General features: G+C 46.1%; 1 protein-coding gene across 10 annotated transcripts in view; it reads left to right on the forward strand.

Annotated features, from left to right (window-relative positions):
• flt4 (fms related receptor tyrosine kinase 4) overlaps nucleotides 1-23,752 on the forward strand; it is a 264,141-nt gene that overhangs the window by 76,291 nt on the left and 164,098 nt on the right. For 4 of the 10 annotated variants that reach the window (XM_072264100.1, XM_072264096.1, XM_072264099.1 and 1 more), the window contains exons 2-3: nucleotides 12,261-12,346; nucleotides 14,376-14,576. The exons of 5 other annotated variants lie outside the window; for them this stretch is intronic. The gene's annotated coding sequence lies outside the window, so the exon portion shown is untranslated. The remainder of the gene's footprint in view (nucleotides 1-12,260; nucleotides 12,347-14,375; nucleotides 14,577-23,752) is intronic. One more of the 10 variants, XM_072264097.1, reaches the window with a different exon arrangement.

Here is a 23,752-nt window from a genome sequence, read left to right on the forward strand (position 1 = left end):
CTATGACTATAAGTTATCAACTTCTGAAGAACAGGAGATGTTAGGTATAAGGTGTGACAGGATGCAGGAGATCACTAGGTATAAAGAATGGACAATGACTATGCATCAGTGAGTGTTGAACTGAATTGAATTGACTTTATTTCTTACATCCTTCACATACATGAAGAGTAAAAATCTTTGTTGTGTCTTCATCTAAATGTGCAAGGTGCAATCACAGTAATTTATAATAAATAGAACAGTCAATGTAATATAGAGTACACTCAAATCAGTGTGATTTCATCAGTCTGATGGCCTGGTGGAAGAAGCCATCATGGAGCTTGTTGGTCCTGGCTTTTATGCTGCGGTACCGCTTCCTGGATGGTATCAGCTGGAATAGATTGTGGTTGGGATGGCTTGTGTCCCCAGTGACCCTACACACCTATCCTTGTAAATATCCTGAATTATGGGAAGTTCACATCTACAGATGCGCCGGGCTGTCTGCACCATTCTCTGCAGAGTCCTGTGATTAAGGGAGGTACAGTTTCCATACCAGGCAGTGGTGCAGCCAGTCAGGATGCTCTTAATTGTGCCCCTGTAGAAAGTTCTTAGGATTTGGGGGCCCACACCAAATTTCTTCAACTGTCTGAGGTGAAAGAGGCACTGCTGTTCCTTTTTCACCACACAGCTGGTGTGTACAGACCATGTGAGGTCCTCGGTCATGTGAGTGCCGAGAAACTTGAATCTGTTTACCTCTCAACCCCAAATCCATTGACATCAACAGGGGTTCGCCCGTTTCCATTCCTCCTGAAATCCACAACCAGCTCCTTTGTTTTTGCGACATTGAGGTTTGAAACAGATCGAAAGGTCTTGGGAGGTATTAGGTGAGAGCTGCTGTCTGACAAATAGTGGGTAACTGAGAGCAGGACATTGCTATGGGACACAATGGTACGGAGATCACAGAGTGTCTGTAAAGAGCGACTGTCACTGGCTTTTAAGGTCATGAGGTACAGAAGCGAGTATAGGTTGTACAAGATAAAAATCTGGAGATTGCTGAGTGTGCAAGAGGAGCAGGAAATAGCTGAGGGAATGTGAAGAGCCAGCCATGGATGAGTATAAGGAGCGGGTGGTGTGTCTATGCAGGGTGGGTTGTCTGTGGTCACTGAGTGTGGGGTGGGAGGTCGCTGACTATTTGGATTGGGACATCATTGAGAAGCTGGCCATGCTGTATTTCTGAGATACTGGAAACACTCAGCTAGTCAGGGGCTACGTGGAGAAAAGAAGAGCTAAGTTCTCAGGTTGACGACCTTTCATCCAAACTGGGGGAAGTTAGAGATCAAACTTGTTGAGTGTTGCAAGTGGGGGGGGGGGGTGGCGAGCGGCAGTGAGAATGAAGCGGTGGTCCGTATGGGGTCGAGATGGAGCGAGACTAAATGACACAAGTGGAGCTAGCTGGGAGAGGATGAAGTGATCTGTCTGAGGAGGCGTGAATAGGTGACTGATCATGGACAGAGGGGAACGAAAGTAAGCAGATAGTGCTGGAATTGTGAGTTACAGACCCTAGAAATCAGAAACACAATTGTTGAAGGACTCATGAGCACATTACAGGTTGGTGAACTTTCATTAGAACTGGTCAGTTCTAACACAAATTGGATCAGCAGGTTATCTGAAATTGTTGAATTCGGTGTTAAGTCCTGAATTTGTACTCCGCTTGATTGGAGGATGAAAAGCTGTTCCTTGAGGTTGCATTGGGCTTCCTCGGAACATTGTAAGAGTCCAAAGATGGAGAGATTGGTGTCGAAACTAACATTGAACATAGAAATCTACAGAAGCTGCCTAAAATTTCCCTAGCGCATAGACCTCTATTTTTCTAAGCTCCATGTACCTATCTAAGAGGCTCTTAAAAGACCCTATTGTATCTGCTTCCACCACCGCCGCCAGCAGTGCACTCCACACACCCACCACTCTCTGTATGAAAAACTTACCCCTGACATCCCCTTGGTACCTATTTCTAAGCACCTTAAAACTATGCCCCTTCATGTTAGCCATTTCTGCCCTGGGAAAAAGCCTCTGGCTATCCACACAACCAGTGCTCCTCATCATCTCTAACAGGCAACTAAAAATCCATGGCCCCTCTTACAGACTGAAAGAAAATAATTCAGCTCAGTGGTCATTTAGTCTCTTAACGCAGTAACAACCACTATGTGCCATGCAGGACATTGGAACGTACATAAAAGTTGCTGGTAAACGCAGCAGGCCAGGCAGCATCTCTAGGAAGAGGTGCAGTCGACGTTTCAGGCCGAGACCCTTCGTCAGGACTAACTGAAGGAAGAGTGAGTAAGGGATTTGAAAGTTGGAGGGGGAGATCCGAAATGATAGGAGAAGACAGGAGGGGGAGGGATGGAGCCAAGAACTGGACAGGTGATAGGCAAAAGGGGTATGAGAGGATCATGGGACAGGAGGTCCAGGAAGAAAGACAAGGGGGGGGGACCCAGAGGATGGGCAAGGGGTATATTCAGAGGGACAGAGGAGAGTGAGAGAAAGAATATGTGTATAAAAATAAGTAACAGATGGGGTACGAGGGGGAGGTGGGGCATTAGCGGAAGTTAGAGAAGTCGATGTTCATGCCATCAGGTTGGAGGCTACCCAGACGGAATATAAGGTGTTGTTCCTCCAACCTGAGTGTGGCTTCATCTTTACAGTAGAGGAGGCCGTGGATAGGCATGTCAGAATGGGAATGGGATGTGGAATTAAAATGTGTGGCCACTGGGAGAGCTTGCTTTCTCTGGCGGACAGAGCGTAGATGTTCAGCAAAGCGGTCTCCCAGTCTGCGTCGGGTCTCGCCAATATATAAAAGGCCACATCGGGAGCACCGGACGCAGTATATCACCCCAGCCGACTCACAGGTGAAGTGTTGCCTCACCTGGAAGGACTGTTTGGGGCCCTGAATGGTGGTAAGGGAGGAAGTGTAAGGGCATGTGTAGCACTTGTTCCGCTTACACGGATAAGTGCCAGGAGGGAGATCAGTGGGGAGGGATGGGGGGGGACGAATGGACAAGGGAGTTGCGTAGGGAGCGATCCCTGCGGAGTGCAGAGAGGGGGGGGGGAGGGAAAGATGTGCTTAGTGGTGGGATCCCGTTGGAGGTGGTGGAAGTTACGGAGAATAATATGTTGGACCCGGAGGCTGGTGGGGTGGTAGGTGAGGACCAGGGGAACCCTATTCCTAGTGGGGTGGCGGGAGGATGGAGTGAGAGCAGATGTACGTGAAATGGGGGAGATGCGTTTAAGAGCAGAGTTGATAGTGAAGGAAGGGAAGCCCCTTTCTTTAAAAAAGGAAGACATCTCCCTCGTCCTAGAATGAAAAGACTCATCCTGAGAGCAGATGCGGCGGAGACGGAGGAATTGCGAGAAGGGGATGGCATTTTTGCAAGAGACAGGGTGAGGAGAGGAATAGTCCAGATAGCTGTGAGAGTCAATAGGCTTTTCTCCCTCTGAATATACCCCTTGCCCATCCTCTGGGTCCCCCCCCCACCTTGTCTTTCTTCCCGGACCTCCTGTCCCATGATCCTCCTGTATCCCTTTTGCCTATCACCTGTCCAGCTCTTGGCTCCATCCCTCCCCCTCCTGTCTTCTCCTATTATTTTGGATCTCCCCCTCCCCCTCCAACTTTCAAATCCCTTACTCACTCTTCCTTCAGTTAGTCCTGACGAAGGGTCTCGGCCTGAAACGTCGACTGCACCTCTTCCTACAGATGCTGCTTGGCCTGCTGCGTTCACCAGCAACTTTTATGTGAGTTGCTTGAATTTCCAGCATCTGCAGAATTCCTGTTGTTTGAGGACATTGGAAAGGTGTCACGACTTTAGCAGGATGGGAGGTTTGGCTCCTGGTCGGGTAGGAAGGGAAAGGGCAGATGTCCAACCTCCTGTAGTTGTGTGGAAATGTGTCCTGTGGAGGAGAGTGGATGGTGACAACTTAAGTGTGACTTTGGAGCAAGTGTACTTTCTGAAGCGCAGTTGGGGAAAGAAATAGATTGAATATGGTGAGACAGACGATGAGGGGAAGTGGGACCATGTCCTTAGAGAAGAGGGATGGGGGTGAGAGCAGGAGGGTGGGACAAAGGACCAAGCGTGGTTGATGGAGGGAAGGCCATTTAGAGAAATGTAGGAAATCTCAGAATCACCAGTGTGGAAGTATTGTTTTCAGAATGAGTAGAGCGGAATTCCCCAGCAAGTCTGTAACCACATACAAGCCATGTTTCTTCCTCCTCAACACCCACATGTCAGGCTCCCCAGCAGCACCCTCACCACGACCAGCCCACATCCACCTCCTCGCTAAGAGTGATCCTCACCATGACCAGCCCATATCCACCTCCTTGGTAGGAGTAACCCTCACCACGTTCAGCTCACGTCATCCTCCTCGCTAGGAGTGACCCTCACCGTGTCCAGCCCATGTCTACTTCCTTGGTAGGAGTGACCCTCACCATGTCCAACCCACATCCACATCCTTCCCAGCAGAGACTCTCACCAAGCCCAGCCCACATCCACCTCCTTCCCAGCAGAGATTCTCACCATGTCCAACCCACATCCACATCCTTCCCAGCAGAGACTCTCACCATGCCCAGCCCACATCCACCTCCTTCCCAGCAGAGACTCTCACCAAGCCCAGCCCACATCCACCTCCTTCCCAGCAGAGGTTCTCACCATGTCCAGCCTACATCCACCTCCCATAGTCAGGCACACCATTTCTTCAGCCTGCCTGACTTTACTTCTCACCATGTTGACTCCACCCTTTCTCCGTGTCCGTACATATGTCAGTGATGCCTCCAATGCCCTGCACCTCTCTGACAATTTCTAGACTCCTGCTCCCCACAGATTCATGTTCACCATCTCCTCCAGCCCAGGCAATCTTCACCCCTTCCTAGAGCAGATGACAAAGCTGCCCCCCCCCCCAACTGAACCCCTTCTCACACTGAACAACTGGTGAAAATGTTATACAGAATTGTAGCAATGAGATTCCACATGGGCCTCCACTCAGCCAGTCCTATTGTGGGATTCATTTCTGCATGCATCCCTTCCCTCATCTCTTTTCTATTGGATGCTGTGTCCACCAGTCGTAGGGGGCTTGCCCCGTCAGCCAATTTCTACCCAGCTGTTACTTCCAAGTTGTCCACCTCTGGCTCTCTCCTTCAACCACCCAACCTCCATTTCCACCTGAGAGGTTAGGTTAGCAACTATTCTCAGTTTATGGACACCCCCCCAGACCAGATTTACTCCTGGCCTGTTTTCCCCTGAGTACTCTGTTTCACTCTTTGAGTTCCTCTAACAGTGGTTGCCAACTTGAAATCCACGGACCACTTGGTTAATGGTGGAGACCAATGGCATAAAAAAAATTTGGGAACCCTGCGCTAGCTGTATTATATCTGTTCTGATGACACCTCCACACAGTGCTTCTGAGATATCTTCATTTTCATTTAACTGTGAAGTTCGATTGTCAACTTCAACTGTCCTGTTGACCACACTCTTGCTCTCACCCAGCTCTCGCCCCACCTGGAGAAAAGATAAGGTACCTCCACCCCCCACCATACCTTCCACTTCGAAACTGAACAAACCATCCTCCATAATTCCCACCAACACCAGTGCGATGCTGACACCAGACACGTCTTGTTCTCCTTCCCATTTCAGTGACAGACTTCTCTGTCCACCTGGTCCATTCATCTATCATCACCAACAGCTCTCCATCCAAAGGTGTTTTCCCACGTCTCTACAGGGGACACAAAGCCTACCATTTTCCATTTCTCCCCTCTTTACAGGGACCAAAAGATTCCTTCCCAATGAAGCATTAAGACCATGTGACTGTAGGAGCAGAGTTAGACCATTCAGCCCATTGAGTCTGCTCCACTATTCCATCATGACTCATTTATTATCCCCCTCAACCCCATTCTCCTGCCTTCTCCCTGTAACCTTTGTTGCCCTTACTAATCAAGAACCTATCAGCTGATTTAAATATACCCAATGATTTGGTCTCCACAGCCGTCCACTAGCTATCCACGAATTCCACAGATTCACTACTCACTGGCTAAAGAAATTCCTCCGTATCTCTATTCTAAATGGGCTTCACTCTATTCTGAGGTTGCATTTGGCGCCTTGTACTGTTTCATCAAAGTTAAGGAACAGGGCCTCATCACCCAACCAGGCACGTCTCAGCAATCAGAACTGACACCGAATTCAACGTTTCCGAATGACCAACTTGTATAAGAGCCAGACAGGTCTGATGAAAAATCATCAAATTAGAGTGTTGACTCAGTTACCTCTCTCCACTGATGTGCCCCGACCTGCAAACCTCTGGAGTGCAGTGCTGTTTTATTTCAGATTTCCAGCATCTGCAATGTTTTGTAACTCTCAGTTCCTGCATTGATGGTTTTTGTTTGTTCCTCATCCTTTCCATTTTCAGTCACTGTTCCTCAAAACAGATCAGCTCTACACAAACCTTTGCCATCTCTCAGCCAGAAGCATCATCACTTGTGTTATTCAGTATCTCGTGGTTTCTGCCCTGTCGTGGACTTCCACTACATTTTCTCTGCTGCTTCTGCCCCAGCACCCGCTCTGCAACTTAGAACATGGTTCGATTCTAACTCACCTCAACTATGATGGCAGGTCATTGACTTGAAACATTAACTCTGTGCGTCTCTCTCCACAGACACCGCCTGACCTGCTGAGTATTTCCAGCATTTTCTGTTTTTTGTAAGGAACAACAGTTTGGTGAGTATCAGTGGGTAGTAGCTGAGGAACTGAGGTCATGAGAGAGTGCTGCCCATTAAGAAGAGGAGATCACTCCATTGGTAACTTGGTTTGTTATTGTCACATATAGCAAGTTGCAGTATTACATACTGTTCATACGGAACAATTCGTTACAACTGTACATTGAGGTAGAACATGGTAAAACAATAACAGAATGCAGTAATGTGTAACAGTTGCAGAGGAAGTGCCGTGCAGGCAGACGATAAGGCGCAAGGTCATAGAGAAGTAAATTGTACGGTCAAGAGTACTAGCATTTACTTAAGCCCATTATCTCTATTGGGGCATTGGCCACCAATGGTAATTTGCTAGTCTTTGGAGCTTCTGTTGGCATTTCTGTAGCTCTGAGTTTTTATGGGATGGGGTTACTAGCCCCATGCCCAATTCTCCTTTCACAGCTGGGCTTTGGACCATCCATGGCAGACGTTTATTGTACTAGGGGACTGTTCAATAGTCTTATAATAGCTGGGTAGAAGCTGTCCTTGACTTTGGTGCTTCATGCTTTCAGCCTTTTATATCTTCTGCTCAATGGGAGAGAGGAGAAGAGAGAGTGTCCAGGGTGGGTTGTGTCTTTGATTATACTGGCTGCTTCACTGAGGCAGCGAGAAATGTAGACAGAGTCCATGGAGGGGAGGCTGGTTTCCGTGATATGCTGAGCTGTGTCCGCAACTCTGCGGTTTCTTGCAGTCATGGGCAGAGGAAGTATCTGAATGGGATGCTTTCTATGGTGCTTTGATTAAAGTCAGTGAGGGTTGATGGGAACATGTCAAATTTCTTTTGCCTCCCAAGGAAGTAGAAGCATGGTGATTTTTCTTAGCTGTGACGTCAAAATAGTTGAATGAGGACAGGCTATTGGTAATGTTTCCTTGTAGGAAACCTGATGCCCTCAACAGTAGCTCCCTCTAAATTTACGGGTTCCCAACCTTTTTTGTGCTATGGTCCTCTACCATTAGCAGAGGGGTCTGTGGATCCAGGGTGGGAACCCCTGCTCTAAGATGTGGGGGATCATGGAGCTTAAGGAATGTAAGAATAGTAGGCATTAGGAATGGGAGATCATTGTCTAGACTGGAGGCAAGTTTGTCCAGTTAACTTAATTGAGTTATTTTAGCTAATGTAGTAGCGGAGAGCAATGCTCGGTGTGGTGGATGTGTATATACAGTTCTAAAAGGCATCTGATAAATACAACCTGTGTACTTACCAACAAAACTGGAGCCGGAAAGCGAAGGGGCGATAGTAAACATTCAAGATTCTACAGATACTGGAAATTTTGACCAACACACACAAAATGCTGGACGAGCTCAACAAGTCAGGCAACGTCAATGGAGGGTATATACAGTTGACATTTAGGGCCGAAATCCTTCACTAGGATTGGAAAGGAAGAGGGAAGAAGCCAGAATAAGAAGGTGGGGAGGGGAAGGACTACAAGCTGGAAGGTGATGGGTGAGGCCAGGTGAGGGAGAAGGTAGGTGGGTGGAGGAGTGGGGTGAAGTAAGAGGTAGGAGGTGATGGGTGGAGAAGGTAAAGGGCTGAAGAAGAATCCTGACAGGAGAGACAGTGGACCATGGGAGAAAGGGAAGGAGGAAGGGAACCAGAGTGATGAGCAAGTGAGGAGAAGAGAAGGGTTGAGAGGTAACCAGATGGGGATTGAAAAAAAAATACAGGAGGAGGGAGGGAATAGAAATTACCAGAAGTTAGAGAAATTGATCTTCAAGCCATCAGGTCAACGGGCTATAGTACCACAGATCAAAAGTTGTCATGGTAACAGGCAACGGATATTTTGATTGAGGGAAGGCGTCTAGTGACAAAGTGGACATGGAGAGGATGTTTCCAATAGTGGGAGAGTCTAGGAACAGAGGGCACAGCCTCAGAGTAGAGGAACATCCATTTAGAACAGAGATGAGGAGGAATTTCTTTAGCCAGAGAGGAATTCATTGCCACAGAAGGTTGTGGAGACCAAGTCAGTGGGTATATTTAAAACGAAGGTTGATAAGTTCTTGATTGGTCAGGGCATCAGAGGTTACAGGGAGAAGGCAAGAGAATGAGGGAAAATAAATCAGCCATGATAGAATTGCAGAGCAGAGCAGACCCGACAGGCTGAATGGCCTAATTCTGCTCCCAAGTTTTATGATCTTGTGTTCTTGTGGACAATTTCTGTACAAGCTTCACAGTGAGTATTTGGGTAGACATGATCAAGTTCTAGATCTGTCAATGGCACAACGTGAATTCTTGAAGCAGTGAGAGGAAAACAACAACAGTGGCAGGGAATGGGAGGCTCGTGCTTTAAGAGGAGCTGGAGATCTCCGTGTGCAGGAGCGGAAGAGCACTCATGAGGTTGGTTAGAGATCCATAAAAATCAGCCAAGTTGCTGAGAGCAAAGTAGGAGGTCGGTGATTGCAAGGAGTGAGGAATAAGAAAAAAAAGCAAAAGTAAAAACAGAAAATGCGGGAAACACTGGGGAGGACAGGCAGCTTCTACAGAGAGAGGAACGGCAGTAACGTTTCAGGTCGATGACTTTGCATGTAAACTGAGGAACGATGCAAATCAAACTTCTTTCAAACCAAAGAGGAGCAGGAGGAGGATCAAGAGAACAAGAGGTGTGTCAATGACCGAGAGAGAGGTGCATTGATGCTGGTGCTGGGGCTCCAACTGGCTGGGGAACGTGGAGGCATGTTGCAGGTTGCACTGGCCAGTCCGGAGGGGATGTAGCTAAATGGAGATGAACAGAAGTGGAAGAGATGGGACAGAAACAAAAGCAACAATGGTGGAAGGGTGAGAAACAAACATTAATACAGATGTTAGAAATCTGAGATAAAGCAGGGAATGCTGGAAATACTCTGCAGGTCAGGTAGCATCTGTGAAGAGAGAAGTTAAGTTACTATCACAGATTGATAACCGCTTATCAGAACTGATCAGTTCTGACACAAACTGGAATGGCTGGCTATCCTGAAATCGTTGATTCATTGACTGCTGCAACTTTCCCAGTCAGAAGATAAAAAGCTCTTCCTCCAGCTTTCTTTGGGCTTCATTGGAAGAGGCCAATATGGAGAGCTCAGAGAGGAAGTGTGGCAGAGAATGAAGGTGGCAGGAGACCGAAAAGTCAGGGGTCATGCTTGCCAGTGGAATGGAAGTGTTCTGGTAAAGCAGCCTGCTGGTCTGTGTTGGTGTTTCTCCAGCAGAACACCACACCATGAACACCACATGCAGTGCATTAAATCTGAAGAAGCACTTCACCTGTGAGTGCAGCTGCTGGATGGTGGGAAGGAGGGGGTGCAGCATACCCCTGAGGTTGCATGGGAGGGTGCAGTGGGAAGGGGAGTAGGCGCTGGTGAGGATGGAAATGGGAACCAGGTCCCTTTGATATGCTGAGAGGCCAAAGGGAAGGGGAAGATAGGTTTGGTGCCAACATCACAGAGAAAATTAAAGAGAATGATTCATGCGATGTGGGTGCGGGTGGGGTAGAAGATGAGGACTCTACTCTGGTCCTGGGTGGGAGGAGAGGGGGTCAAGAACAGAAGTGTGGGAAACCGAGTGGAAAGCCCTGTCATGAGGGTGGAGGGGATACCATGGCTAAGGAAAACAGAAGCCACCTCTGTCGCTCCGGTGTGGAAGGTGTCTGAAACAGAACAAGTGCAATGGAGCCTCCATTCTCATGCCTTGCCATTCTTCTCACTCGAACTCCACTCAGCCCACTTCCATCTCCTCCAGAATCCATGAACAGCTGTATCCTGGTAGACCCATACTGTCCTCTTCTAAGACCATAAGATAATGGAGCAGGATTAGGCCATTTGGCCTATTGAGTCTATTCTTCCATTCAGTCATAGTTGATTTGCTTTTAACCTCATTCGCACACCTTCTCCCTGGAATATTTAAACCTCCCTTTCCCCCACCCCAAAACTTCATTACTGATCAAGAGCTTCCTTGCCCCACAGGACTTGTTCCTTCTTACCTTGTCTCTTTGTCCTGGTTTCAGTCTTCCCACCTGCTGCTTTCCACAGAGGCACTTACCAGATTACTCAACCCAAGTCCTCCTGCATCATCCCAACCAGAATTATTTGGAACTGCCCTGTGTGTATCAGTGCGGCTTCCCACTTTCATTAAAACCCTGGTCATTTCATTACTTTAGCTACCAGTTTCTGCCTTGTTCTCTATTTTCCATGACGATAGACTCCTCACTTTCTCGGCCTGTCTATCTCCACCTCAAGGAATATGCTAGTAACCATTGTCCATTCTCAGCCTATACCCCCTCCCATGGAGACCACCACACCTCCTCCAGCCCTCCCTTTCAGTCACTCCAGCTCCATCATATCTGTTCTGGAGACCTCACCTTCTACATCAATAGTTCCAAGATGGCTTCCTTTCTCGTTAACCGGTTCATTCTCTCTGTCAAAGTTGATGTGACTCTCAGCTACGTGTCTTCCACTTGCTGCTGTTCTGTTTCCAACCCCTCTCTTCCTTCCCAGAGCAAGGGTTAGGTCCTGCAATCTTCATCTTCTGCTCCACTAGCCTCCATATTCACTTGATTTCCTCCATGATAATCTACTGCTATTGACCACCAGACCAATCTTGCCTTCCTGAGAATCATTCCCTTAGGGTCTGCCTGGTTCACTCTGCCATCCTCTTCTCATCACTTTCCCATGCAACCACGAGAGTTTCAATACCTGCCCTTTGACCTCAACCCTCCCCCCCCCCCCCCCACACTGTATCCAAGGGCCTAGACAGGTGAAGCCACAATTCAGTCACAGCATCAGGGTCCTGCATATGTTATTCAAAGTGTGATTGTCTTTAGCTGGAAAAAAAACAAACACAGAAAGCATGACTACTTAAGCTGAACACCTCCATTCCGCCATTTAGGATGATCTTGAGGATCCAGTTTCCTGTTGCTTCAGAGCTCTTCCTCTCCCCTCCCACTATAAGCTCTTTGATTTGGGTCTTTGAAATTGTTCCAACAAAGCCCAACGTCAATTGGAGATGCTCACCTTCTGCCTGGGTGTGTTGCAGCTTTCTAAGGTGACACTGAATTCAACAATTTCAGATTGTATGCCATTCCAGTTTGTGTCCAAACTGACCAGCTCCAGTTAAAGGTTATTGGCCTGTGATATTAACTCTGGATTTCCTCTCTTCATAGATGAGAACTGACCTGCTGAGAATTGACAATATTTTCTGCTTTAGTACAGGTTTCTGAGATCTGCTCAGTTTGTCTCACAGTTCCAGAGTTGCTTAGTTCTGTTTCTCCCACGATCTAGTTTCATTCACATCCTTCTAGCTGCACCTTCTTCAGACAGGGCAGTTGCAATTACTGATCTTCACCTCCTGCCAGATGGTACCACCGCAATCTGTCTCTCCTGGTCTCCACCCTGTCACAGGCACTCCTGTGTTCTCTCCAGCACTGTCCCCTTCTCTGCAACTCCAAAGATGTTTGAGTTCCAACTTTCCTCAGTTCTGAGCAAAGGCCAACGACCTGAAACATTAACTCTGTTTCTCTCTCCACAGACGCTGCCTGACCTGCTGAGTATTTCCGGCATTTTCTGTTTTTTATAAAGAGCAAGAGATCTGTGATTATAAACAGCGAGAAAATGGTGAGTATAAAGAGTGATAGATGACTGACCTCAAAGACTAGAGGATCCCAGAGGTAGAGGTTCACCAGGATGTTGCCTGGATTAGAGAGCATGTCTTATGAGGATAGGCTGAACAAGCGAGGGCTTTTCTCTTTGGAGCGAAAGAAGATGACAGGTGACTTGATAGAGGTGTATAAGAGGCATAGAGTGGATAGCCAGAGACTTTTCCCGCCAGGGCAGAAATAGCTAATACAAGGTGCTGACTGAAGGAAAATATAGGAAGGGGATGTCAGAGGTGGGTTTTTTTTTTACACAGTGTGGTGGGTGCTTGGAACACACTGTCAGGGACGGTAGTAGAGGCATTAGGGACATTTAGGAGACTTTATCCTTATACAGTGAATGGCAGAACACTGGTAAGTGTTGTGGAACAGAGGGACCTGGGAGTGCAAGTGCATAGTTCACTGAAAATGGCTATGCAAGTAGACAGTGGTGAAGAAGGCATTTGGCATGCTAGTCTTCAGTCAGGACATGGGAGTTTAGCAGTAGCCACGTTATGTTGCAGTTGTATATGTCATTAGGCCACATTTGGAGTATTTTGTATGATTTGGTCACCGTGTTATAAGAAAGACATTGCCAGTCTAGAGGTGGTGCAGAAGAGATGTATGAGGATGCTACCTGGACTAAAGGGCCTGAGTAAAGGGAGAGATTGGCCTCAAGGTATCTTTATTCTGGAGTGTAGGAGAATGAGGAGTTTATAAAGTGAAGGTGGGTATGGCTAAGGTGAATTGTCTATGTTTTCCCAAGACTGGGGAGTCCAAATCTAGAGTGAACAAGATGAGAGGAGAAAGATTTGAAAGAGACCAGAGAGTTAACTTCTTTACACAGAGGTAGTGAGTACCTGGAATGAGCTGCCACAGGAAATGATCAAGGCAGGTCTAATTGCAACACTTAAGAGGCATTTGGGTATATGGTACATGAAAGGAAATGGCTTGGAGGGTTATGGGTCAGCACGGGCATCCGAGACTAGCAGAGGATAGCTGTTGGCAGCATGGATCACTGGGGTCAAAGGGCCTGTTCCCATGCTGTATGACTCTACAACAACATTGAAAGAAAAATGGAGGGCTATGTGGGAGGGAAGGGTTAAATTGATCTGAGAGTAGGCTAAAATGTCGACACAACATTGTGGGCCAAAGGGCCTGTACAGTGCTGTATGTTCTCCCCTGAGTCATTGTGTATAGAGAGTGAAATAACCCAGTCTGAATGAGAGGAGGCTGTAAATGAAGTGTGGGAGTTCACTGAGCAGGGTTAGGAAGTAGGACATCAGTCATAATCAGAAGTAGAATTCACTGAAAGTAGAGAGAGGAGATTGAGAATGAGGAACTGGAGACTGTCGAACATAAACAGCAGATCTAAGAGCTTGTAAAGTGTTTGAGATTCCTAAGACACAAGAGATTCCATAGATGCTGGACATCTGCCTCAACACACACAACGAAGCTGGAGGAACTCAACAAGTCAGGCAGCATCTTTGGAGTGGAATAAACAGTCAATGATTCCAGCCGAGACCCTTCATTAGTATCCCAGGTGTTGGTCCGAAATCTCAACCTTTTATTCCCTTCCAGAAATGCTGCCTGATCTGCTGAGTGCCTCCAGCATTTTGTGTGAGATTCCTAAGTATAGAGAGGGAGATCGTATCTTACAATAAAGCTTTTCAGAAGATGTAGCAAAGAGGCTTAATGAGGGTATTGCAGTTGATGTGATTATATATGGTTTTCCAAAGAGCTTCTGCTAATAGACATCATCAGAGTTTAAAGCAATGGAATCTGAATCAGAATCAGGTTTATTATTACTGATGTACAGTACATTGTGAAATTTGTTTCGCAGCAGCAGTACAGTGCGATACATTAAACAATTCTGTATGTTACAATAAGAAATCTAGCACAAAAGGAGAGCAAAATAGTAAAGTAGTGTTCATGGGTTCAGGGACCATTCAGACATCTGATGGTGGAGAGGAAGAAGCTGTTCCTAAAATGTTGACAATATTGATCTCCAGGTTCCTGTACCACCTCTATGGTAATGAGAAGAAGGTCTGTCCTGGATGAGGGTCCTTCATGATGGATACCACCTTCTTGAAGCACTGCATGTTGAAGATGTCCCGAAGTTGGGGAGACTAGTGCCCATGATGGAACTGGCTGAGTCTACAACCCTCTGCAGCTTTTTCTGATCCTGTGCAGTGGCCCTTGCATATCAGACAGTAGTGAAACCAGCTCTAATGCTTTTCACCGTACATCTGTAGAAATTTGGTGACATACCAAGTCACCTCAAACTCTTAATGAAATACTTTATACTTATACTTTATACTTTATTGTCACCAAACAACTGATACTAGAACGTACCAACATCACCGTGATATTTGATTCTGCGCTTCTCACTCCCTGGATTACAAATATTAAATATTTAAAATATTAAAAATAGTAAAAATTAGTAAATATTAAAAATTTAAATTATAAATCATAAAAAATAGAAAAATGGAAAATAAGGTAGTGCAAAAAAAACCGAGAGGCAGGTCCGGATATTTGGAGGGTATGGCCCAGATCTGGGTCAGGATCCGTTCAGCAGTCTTATCACAGTTGGAAAGAAGCTGTTCCCAAATCTGGCCGTACGAGTCTTCAAGCTCCTGAGCCTTCTCCCGGAGGGAAGAGGGATGAAAAGTGTGTTGGCTGGATGGGTCGTGTCCTTGATTATCCTGGCAGCACTGCTCCGACAGGGTGTGGTGTAAAGTGAGTCCAAGGATGGAAGATTGGTCTGTGTGATGTGCTGTGCTGTGTTCACTATCTTCTGCAGCTTCTTTCGGTCTTGGACAGGACAGCTTCCATACCAGGTTGTGATGCACCCTAGAAGAATGCTTTCTACGGTGCATCTATAAAAATTAGTGAGGGTTTTAGGGGACAGGCCAAATTTCTTTAGCTATAGTGTGAAATATAGCAGCTGGTGTGCCTTTTTTGTAACTGCAGCAATATGTTGGACCCAGGATAGATCTTCAGAGATGTTCACACCCAAGAACTTGAAGCTGCTCTTCCTTTCCACCACTGATCCCTTGATGAGGACTAGGGTGTGTTCCCTCGATTTCCCCTTCTTGAAGTCCACAATCATTTCTTTGGTCTTACTGACATTGAGTGCAAGGTTGTTGTGACACCACTCAACCAGCTGGTCTATCTCAGTTCAGTATGCTACTTCATTATTATCTAAAATTCTGCCAAGAATAGTTTAGCAAATTTACAAATTTGGCAATTGGCAAAATTATAGACGGCATTTGAACTGTGGCTAGCCACACAGTCGCGAATGTAGAGAGAGTAGAGCAGTGGGTTAAGCACGCATCCCTGAGATGCACCAGTGTTGTTGGTCAGCGAGGATGAGATGATATGTTACTTCCTTTCCTCACTGACTGTGGTTTCCCGATGAGGAAGTCAAGGATCCAGTGGCAGAGGGACGAGCTAAGGCCTGGGTTTTGGAGCTGTTTATTAGTACGAAAGTTATGATGGTGTTGAATGCTGAGTTGTAATCAACAAACAGCAGCCTGACGTATGTATTACTATTGTCCGGCTGATCAAGGTGGAGTAGGGAGCCAGTGAGACTGCATCCGCTGCAGACCTATTGTGGCAATAGTCAAATAGCAATGGGTCCAGGTCCTTGCTTAAGCAGGAGCTGAACTTGAAGCTCACCTTTTCCATTGCTGATCCCTCAATGAGGACTCGTGTGTGTAACCTTGAGTTCCCCTTCCTGAAGTCCACAGTCAATTCCTTGGGTCTTGCTAACATGAGTGCAAGGTTGTTGCTGCGACACCACGCAACCATTCAGTAAGAAGATTATAACATCACAGATAATGTCTCTTTGTCGACAGAGTAATGGTTGTGATGACAGCTACTTTATTCGACCTGAAAGGAGATGGTAATGTGCCCCAGGGGCCAGTGTTACAACCATAGCTTTACTTTGCAGAGTGATCTTTGGATTTTGAGTTATTTTAAACTGTGATATGTTGTGGAGATATAGACAGGTCGGTGTAATGGCAGGCAGGGGAAAGATGAAATACAATGAAAGAAATGAGAAATGGCATCCAACATTAGGGAACTGCGCCAACCTGTCCTGGGTTGTGTGGGTCCTTAATAATGGACACTGCCCAAGTGTAACACTTTAATTGCTGTTGCATTAAAGCACTACACTAAGCACTATGCTGCCATGCCACCCTAAGTAGAGCTTGATTTATCTACCTTATCTATGCCTCTCATGGTTTTATAAACTTCCAAATGGTCCCCCCTCTGCCTCCTTCACTCCAAGGGAAACAGTCCCAACCTGTTCAGTTTTTCCTTATAAATGAGGCTTTCAAATCCTAGTAACATCCTTGTGAAAAGATATGACAGCATTGGAGAGCATGTGCCATAAAACATATGAGCAGAATTACCCATTTGGAGCATCGAGTCTGCCCACCATTCCATCATGGCTGAGGAATATAGGGAAGCAAGAAAGGAGCTTAAGAAGGGGCTGAGAAGAGCAAGAAGGGGGCATGAAAAGGCCTTGGCAAGTAGGGTAAAGGAAAACCCCAAGGCATTCTTCAATATGTGAAGAACAAAAGGATGACAGGAGTGAAGGTGGACAGATTAGAGATAAAGGTGGGAAGATGTGCCTGGAGGCTGTGGAAGTGAGCGAGGTCCTCAATGAATACTTCTCTTTGATATTCACCAATGAGAAGGAACTTGATGGTGAGGACAATATGAGTGAGGTTGATGTTCTGGAGCATGTTGATATTAAGGGAGAGGAGGTGTTGGAGTTGTTAAAATACATTAGGACGGATAAGTCCCCAGGGCTTGACGGAATATTCCCCAGGCTGCTCCACGAGGGTACAGAGGAGATTTACCAGGATGCTGCCTGGTCTAGAGAGTATCAGAGATTAAGGGAGCTAGGGCTTTACTCTTTGGAGAGAAGGAAGATGAGAGGAGACATGATAGAGGTGTACAAGATAATAAGAGGAATAGATAGAGTGGATAGCCAGCACCTCTTCCCCAGGGCACCACTGCTCAATACAAGGGGACATGGCTTTAAGGTAAAGGGTGGGAAGTTCAAGGGGGATATTAGAGGAAGGTTTTTTACTCAGAGAGTGGTTGATGTGTGGAATGCACTGCCTGAGTCAGTGGTGGAGGCAGATACACTAATGAAGTTTAAGAGACTACTAGACAGGTATATGGAGGAATTTAAGGTGGGGGGTTATATGGGAGGCAGGGTTTGAGGGTTGGCACAACATTGTGGGCCAAAGGGCCTGTACTGTGCTGTACTATTCTATGTTCTATATTTATTTTCCCTCTCAATCTCATTCTCCTGTCTTCTCCCTGTAACCTTTGACACTCTTACTAAGCAAGAACCTATCAATCTCTGCCTTGAATACACCCAATGACCTGGCCTCCACAGCTGTACGTGGCAACAAATTCCACAAATTCACCACCCTTTGGCTAAAGCAATTTCTCCGGATCTCTGTTTTGAAAGGGCACCCCTCTATCTTGAGGCTGTGCCCTCTTGTCCTGGACCCTTCCACCATGGGAAACATCCTTTCTACATCTACTCTGTCTAGGGCTTTCAACATTCAAAAGGTTTCAATGAGATTCCCCCCCCCAATCCTTCTGAATTCCAGTGAGTACTGACCCAAAGCCATGAAACGTTCCTCATATGATAACCCTTTCATTCCTGGAATCATCCTTGTGAACCTCATCTGGACCCTGTCCAATGCCAGCACATATCTTCTAAGATGAGGGGCTCAAAACTGTTCATAATACTCAAGGTGTGAGGTGGTTCATTTTGGTCGATCAAATATGATGGCAGAATATAGCATTAATGATAAGACTTTTGGCAGTGTGGAGGATCAGAGGGATCTTGGAGTCTGAGTCCATAGGACACTCAAAGCTGCTACGCAGGTTGACTCTGCAGTTAAGAAGGTCTACGGTGTGTAGGCCTTCATCAATGGTGGTATTGAGTTTAAGAATCGAGAAGTAATGTTGCAGCTATATAGGATCCTGGTTAGACCCCACTTGGAGTACTGTGCTCAGTTCTGGTCACCTCACTACAGGAAGGACATGGAAACCATACAAAGGGTGCAGAGGAGATTTACAAGGATGTTGCCTGGATTGGGGAGCATGCCTTATGAGAATAGGTTGAGTGACCTTAGCCTTTTCCCCTTGGAGCGACGGAGGATGAGAGGTGACCTGATAGAGGTGTACAAGATAATGAGAGGCATTGATCGTGTGGATAGTCAGAGGCTTTTCCCCAGGGCTGAAATTGGTAGCACGAGAGGGCATAGTTTTAAGGTGCTTGGAAGTAGGTACAGAGGAGATGTCAGGGGTAAGTTTTTTACACAGAGAGTGGTGAGTGCGTGGAATGGGATGCCAGTGGCGGTGGTGGAGGCAGATACGATAGGGTCTTTTGAGAGACTCCTGGATGGTTCCATGGAGCTTAGAAAAATAGAGGGCTATGGGTAAAGCCTAGGTAGTTCTAAGGTAGGGACAAGTTTGACACAGCATTGTGGGCCGAGGGGCCTGTATTGTGCTGTATATTTTCTATGTTTGTAAAGTGAGGCCTCAGCAGTGCCTTATAAAGCCTCGGCATTGCATCCATCACATATGGTGAGAAGGCAGGTGTATGGGGTTGAGTGGGATCCGGGATCAGCCATGATGGAATGGTGGAGCAAATTTGATGGGCTGAATGGCCTAATTCTGCTCCTATGTCTTATGATCTTGTGGTTTTATGGAATTGGATACGGTTGCTGTGTTTGAGGCATTTAGACAGACACTGAAATAGGCAAGGTGTAGAGGAATACAGTTATAATGTGGGCAAATAGAGTGGGTGGGCTAAAATGCCAGCATGACATGGTGGGCCGATGGGCTTGTTGTGCTGTCCCATTCCGTGACTCCAGAGAGGAAAGGCAAAAACTGTTCTGATTGGTGGAAGAGCCAAGAACCAGAGGAACATGGAACGAAGGCATTGTTGAAAGATTTTATTTTGAGATGCAGCTTTGTAACAGGCCATTGTGGGTGAGGGTGAATGTCAGCACCACTCAGTGAGTGGAGCTAGAAACAGACTAACAGCTTCCTGAGAGAGGGTTAAGCTGTAGAACATGGGAAGAGCTGGTGAAGTATCAGAGAGGAAAGTGTTAGAGAAGCAACACACAAGTTCTGGAGGAACTCAGCAGGCAAGGCAGCATCCACAGAAATGAATAAACAGTCAGTGTTTTGGGCTGAGACGCATCTTCAGGACTGAAAAGGAAGGGGAAACATACCAGAATAAAATGGGGAGGGGCTAGCTAGAAGGTGATAGGTGAAGCCAGGTAGGTGAGAAGGGTCAAGGGCTGGAGAAGAAGGAATCTGATAGGAGAGGAGATTGGATTATAGGAGAAGGGGAAGGAGATGAGGACCAAGCAGATAGTGATAAGCAGGTGAGGAGGTAAAAAGAATAGAGGAAGAGGGGAGGTGGAAGGAAATTCTTTTTTACTAGAAGGAGAAATGGATATTCATGCCATCAGATTGAAGGCTACCCAGACAGAATACAAGGTGTTGCTCCTCCAACCTGAGGGTGCCCTCATCTTGGCACAAGAGGAGGCCATGGACCGATATGTCGGAACAGGAAATGGAACTAAAGTGCTTGGCCACTGGATGTTCTGCTTTTGGTGGATGGAGCAGAGGTGCTCAACGAAGAGGTCCTCCAATTTACAATGGTTCTCACCAAAGTAGAGGAGGCCACATTGTGAACACCAGACACTAGATGATCCCAGCAGATTTGCAGATGGGTGTTATAGAACATAGACCAGTACAGGTGTTTTGGCCCACAATGTTAATACAAGGGGCCATATGGAGGGCGATGTGGAAGGGAAGGGTTAGATTGATTTTTAGAGTAGGTTAAAAGGTTGACACAACATCATGAGCCAAAGGCCCTGTACTGTGCAGCAACGTTTTATGTTCTGTGCCTCATGGAACATAGAACAGTACAGCAATGGACAGGCCATTCAGCTCATGGCATTGTGCATAATCTGTGCCAATTTATACTAAATGTCCTCCTCCTGTGTATCATCCATATCCCCCATTCCCTTAGTATTTATGTCTATCTAAACACCTCCTAAGCTGCACCAGACTGCATGCTTCCATGACCACCCCAGTAACCCATTCCAGACATCTGCAACTCTCTGCATAAAACATCTTGCCCCTCACTCACCTTTAAACTTCCCCCTCTCTACTCTGGGAAAAGGACTGACTGCGCTCCCTATCTCTTCCTCCCATAATATAAAAATCCTCTATCAAACCTCTCCTCAGCTTCTGATTTTGTCCAGCTTTTCCGTAGCACACTCCCTGTAATAGACAATAGGTGCAGGAGTAGGCCATTCAGCCCTTTGAGCCAGCACCACCATTCACTGTGATCATGACTGATCATCCACAATCAGTACCCTTTTCCTGCCTTCTCCCCATATCCCTTCACTCGGCTATCTTTAAGAGCTCTACCTAACTCTTTCTTGAGAGAATCCAGAGAATTGGCCTCCACTGCCTTCTGAGGCAGAGCATTCCACAGAACCACAACTCTCTGTGTGAAAAAGTTTTTCCTCAACTCCATTCTAAATTGTCTACCCCTTATTCTTAAACTGTGGCCTCTGGTTCTGGACTCCCCCAACGTCGGGAACATGTTTCTTGCCTCTAGCGTGTCCAATCCCTTAAAAATCTTATATGTTTCAATCAGATCCCCTCTCATCCTTCTAAATTCCAGTGTATACAACCCTAATCCAGGCAGGGTGCTAGTAAAATCTTCTGCACCCTCTCCAAAGTCTCAACATCCTTCTCATAATAGGGCAACCAGGGCAAAGGAGACGGTATAAAAGTTGGAAATTATAAACAGAAGAGACTTTTCAGATGCTGAAAAATCTTGAGCAACACACATAAAAAGCTGGAGGAGCTGAGCAGATCGGGCAGCATCTTTGGTGAGGAATAAAGAGTCAATGTTTCACCCTTAACCCATGACCTCTTGTTCTAGTCTCATCCAACCTCAGTGCAAAGAGCCTACTTACACTTACCCTGTCAATATCCATCATAATTTAATAACACATGACAGCGAGGGTAGGAATAGAATGAGATGGCAGATAAATGCACGGCTGAAGAATTGGGACGGGGCACGGATTCCGATTTCTAGATCATAGGGACCTCTTCTGGGGCAGATGTGAATTGTACAAAAGGGACAGGTTGCACTCGAATTCAGGGGGGACCAATATTCTTGCTGGCAGATTTATTAGAGCTGATGGGAGTGGTTTAAGCTAATATGGCAGGGCGATGGGAAACAGTATGATAGAGCTGAGGATGAACCAACAGGTTTACAAGTAGATGATGGATATAACATGAAAGTAAAGAAGGACTAGCCAATGACTGTCTGCATTTGTACCCAGAGCATTTGTACAGTCAAATTGTACCACATAGGCAAAATTCAAAAGAGCAAAGAATTTAGGACTGAAGATGCTGTATTTAAATGTGCGTAGCATTAGAATTAAGGTGGACAAGTTCATGGCACAATTACATATTGGTCGGTATGACATTGTGGGCATCACAGAGTCGTGGCTGAAAGAAGGCCATAGTTGGGAGCTTAACATCAAAGGATATACTTGGTATCGAAAGGACGGGCAGGAAGGCATAGGCTGTGGTGTGGCTCTGTTGGTAAGAAATGGAATTACACCCTTAGAAAGAGGTGACATAGGGTCAGAGAATGTTGAATCTTTGTAGGTGGAGTTAAGAAATTGCAAGGGTAAAAAATAATCATGGGGATCCTATATCGGCCTCCTAGAAGTAGCCAAGATGTGGGGTTAAGATTGCAAGGGGAGCTGAAAAAGGCATGTAATAAGGGTAATGACACAATGGGACTTCAATATGCAAGGGGATTGTGAAAATTAGGTTGGTGGCAGATTGCAAGAGAGGGAATGTTTTGAATGCCTATGAGATTACTTTTTAGAGCAGCTTGTGCTTGAGCCTACTTGGGGAAAGGCTCTCTTAGGTTGGATTCATACTGTAATTTGAGAGGAAGAAGCCACAGTCCCATGTATCAGTATCACAGTAGAATAAAAGGAATTACAGAGGCATGAGAGAGGAGCTTGCCCTGGTGGATTGGAGGGGAATATTGGTGGGGTTGAAGGCAGAGCGGAAATGGCTGAATTTTCTGGGAATAGTTCACAAGGTGCAGGATAGATATGTCCCACAGAACAAGTTCTCAATGGCAAGGGTAGGCAATCATGGCTGACAAGGAAAATTGAGGACAGCATAAAAGCCAAGGAAAGGGCATATAAGGTAGCAAAAGTGAGTGGGAAGTTGGATGATTGGGAAGCTTTTAAAATCCAGCAAAAGGTATCTAAAAAAGCTATAAAAAGGGAAAAGATTAAATATGAGGGCAAACTAGCCAATAATATAAGGCAGGATACTAAAAGTTTTTTCAGTTATATAAGAATAAAAGGGAGGTGAGAGTTGATATTGAACCACTGGAAAATGCTGCTGTTGAGGTAGTAATGTGGGACAAAGAAATGGCAGACGAACTTAATAGGTTCTTTGCATCAATCTTCACTGTGGAAGACACTAGCAGTGTGCTAGAGGTCCGTGAGTGCCATTGCTATTATAAAGGAAAATGTGCTAGGCAGATTGAAATGTCTTCAGGTGGATAAGAAACCTGGACTAGATGGACTACATTTCAGAGACCTGAGAGAGATTGCTGAAGGGATAATGATGCATTGATTCTGGCATGGTCCTGAAGGACTGGAAGATTGAAAATGTTACTCCACTCTTCAAGAAGGGAGGAAGGCAAAAGAAAGGTAATTATAGGCCAGTTACCTAATCTCAGTGGTTGGGAAAGTGTTGGAGTCCATTATTAAGGAAGAGATTTCAGGGTACAGGTACTTGGAGACTACAGTAATAATGAAATGAGTCAAAGTCAGCATGGTTTCTGTAAAGGGAAATCTTGCCTGACAAATCTGTTAGAGTTCTTCAAGGAAGTAACAAGCAGGGTGGACAAAGGAGAGGCAGTGGATGTCATTTACTTGGATTTTCAGAAGACATTTGATAATGTGCCACACATGAGGCTGCTTAAATCCTATGGTGTTCGAGGAAAGATACTGGCATGGATAGAGGAATGACTGACAAGCAGGAGGCAGTGAGTGGGAATAAAAGGGGCCTTTTCTGGTTAGCTGCCAGTGACTAGTGGTGTTCCACAGGGGTCAGTATTGGGACTGCTGCTTTTCACATTGTTTGTCAGTGATTTAGATAGTGGAATTGGTGGCTTTGTAGCAAATTTTGCAGATGATACGAAACTAGATGGAGGTTTAGGTAGTGTTGAGGAAGCAATGCAATTGCAGCAGGACTTAGACAAATTGGAAGAAAA

This window comes from Mobula birostris, chromosome 7 (assembly GCF_030028105.1).
Source record: "Mobula birostris isolate sMobBir1 chromosome 7, sMobBir1.hap1, whole genome shotgun sequence".
NCBI lineage: Eukaryota > Metazoa > Chordata > Chondrichthyes > Myliobatiformes > Myliobatidae > Mobula > Mobula birostris.